Source organism: Arachis stenosperma, chromosome 1 (genome assembly GCF_014773155.1).
Source record: "Arachis stenosperma cultivar V10309 chromosome 1, arast.V10309.gnm1.PFL2, whole genome shotgun sequence".
Taxonomy (NCBI): Eukaryota; Viridiplantae; Streptophyta; class Magnoliopsida; order Fabales; family Fabaceae; genus Arachis; species Arachis stenosperma.
The window spans coordinates 11,287,965-11,290,544 of NC_080377.1; positions in this window are offsets into that span (position 1 = coordinate 11,287,965).

The window sequence follows — 2,580 nt, forward strand, 5'->3', positions numbered from 1 at the left end:
ATATTTAACCACGCTATAAGCTCTGTTCTAGTCGTTGAAACAAGGAAAGTGTAGAGACCAGTGTACTTCGTTAGCAGAGTACTACAACCAACAGAGACAAGATACCCAAAGATAGAGCAACTGGCATTAGCATTAGTCACCACAGCAAGAAAATTAAGGCATTACTTTCAGAGCCATACAATAATAGTACACACAGACCAACCGTTGAGACAGATATCGACCAAACCCGAACTTGCTAGGCGATTAATCAAATGGTCCATCGAGCTCTCCGAGTTTGACATCCAATACCAACCTCGAAAGATGTTGAAGTCACAGATATTGGCGGATTTTGTCTCAGAAATGAATACCGAGAAACAACTTACCAGGAAAAGTTGGAGTCTGCACGTAGATGGAGCATCAAACTGAGAAGGAAGTGGAGCAGACGTATTACTAAAAGAGGGAGATAAAGTCACAGCCGAACAATCATTATAATTCTATTTTACTGCAAGCAACAACCAAGCAGAGTATGAGGCTCTGCTAGCAGGATTAAGACTTGCACTGTAACTCCAGATACCTCAAATTACAGCACATTGTGACTCTTTGTTGGTAGTACAACAAATCAAAGGTAAATTCCAGGTAAAAGATCCTTTGTTAGTAAAATACTGGCTCCTAACGAAGGATCTCATTTCAAATGAAATTATTCATGTAAACTGAGAACGAAATACTAGAACAGATGTATTATCTAAATTAGCTACTACTAGACCAACAACAACACACACCGACACTGGCACAATTAACTTTGGATAAGCTGAGCTTTGAACTAACCCATATATGGAGTATCACAAAGATGCAGGACTGGAGAACACATATCCTCGAATACATCAACAAGGGGATTATACCAAGGGAAAAGTGGTGCACGAAATTGTGATACATGATACGGTATTTTACAACCCACACTACTAACCGGCAAGTGCACCGGGTCGTACCAAGTAATACCTTACGTGAGTAAGGGTCGATTTCACGATGATTGATGGATTAAGCAACAATAGCGTTTGATAGAATTAGTTAGACAAGCAAAAAAGAGTGGTTTGGTATTCAAAGAGCATTAAACAGTAAATTTGGAATATCAAAGACAGACAGATAAATAAGTTGGGAATATAATATGGGAAAAACAGTTAAGGTTTCAGAGTTATCTATTTTCCGGATTAACTTTTATTACCAACTAATTTAATCATGCAAGATTTAATTTCATGGCAAAATATATGTGACTAGATCCTAATTCCTTAGACATTCCTAGTCTCCTCTAAAATTCATCAACTGCCAATTCATTGGTCAATTAATTCCAATTAGAGGGTGATGATCAATTTCTAGTTTATATGCCAAAAGAATCCTAATTATCCAAAAATAAGGGGATTATATATCACGTATCCCGTTAATTACAAATAATTAGAAATTCAGTATAATATGTTCTCAAACTGTTGTTCAAGTAAAGAGCTTTTCCAAGTTTTATAAGAACTCAATTAGAACATGGGTCATACTTCCGTTCCACCCATATTCATAAAATAAAGAACGAAAACAATTATTGAAATATAAATCAAGACATGAATTAAATTAAAAAGATCAAACGAATCAATCCATTAAAATAGACAGAGCTCCTAACCTTAACAATGAAGGATTAGTTGCTCATGGTTTAGAGAGAAAAAAATAAGGGTTCTGGTAACAAAAATGTACTCTCCTCTGATGGCATCTAAATTCCTATTTATAACTAATCCTAATAGATTTAAAATCTAATTATCTAAAATAATATCTTTTCCTAAAAATCATATTTGAATTTAAATTTGAATTAATTAACAAGTCTTCCGCTGATGGGTGGGGACCACTTGATTTGTCCATTCTGCAGCTTCTAATCTGTGTTTTCTGGGCTGAAAACTGGGTCAAAACGCGTCCCAAAATCTCCGCCAGCGATTTCTGTAAATTCTGTAGATCGCGCACGTCACGCGTACGCATCAGTCACGCCTATGCGTCACTGGTCTTCTTCGCAAGTCACGCGGATGCATCGGTCACGCGGACGTGTCGCAGAGCAAATCTTCTAATCATGCATACACGTCAGTCACGCGTACGCGTCGCCATGGATACTTCTAGATCACGCGCACGCATCAGGCACGCGCACGTCGCTCCTCGCAGCCATCTCCTTTGATTCTTGTGCTGCAGAAACTCCGTTAAATTCTGCCGAATGCTACCTAAAATAAATAAAATTGCCCAAAACTCAAAATATCATCCATAGTGGCTAAAATATAATTAATTCTTAATTAAACTCAGCAATTTAAGTGCAAATTCACTAGGAAAAGATAGACAAGATGCTCACGCATCACAACACCAAACTTAAACTGTTGCTTGTCCTCAAGCAACCAAAACTAATATAAGCTTATGATGTGAATTTGTATGAGAATGAGAGTTCGATTAAGCTCGTGTCTCTTCTTATAGTGGGGTTTACAACTGCAATTCTGAATAAGTTTGGCATCTCACTCTCCTTTGAATTAGAAGAATGTTAATGTCATTCGGAATTAGAATCCGGATAATATTATGAATTCTCTGATCTTT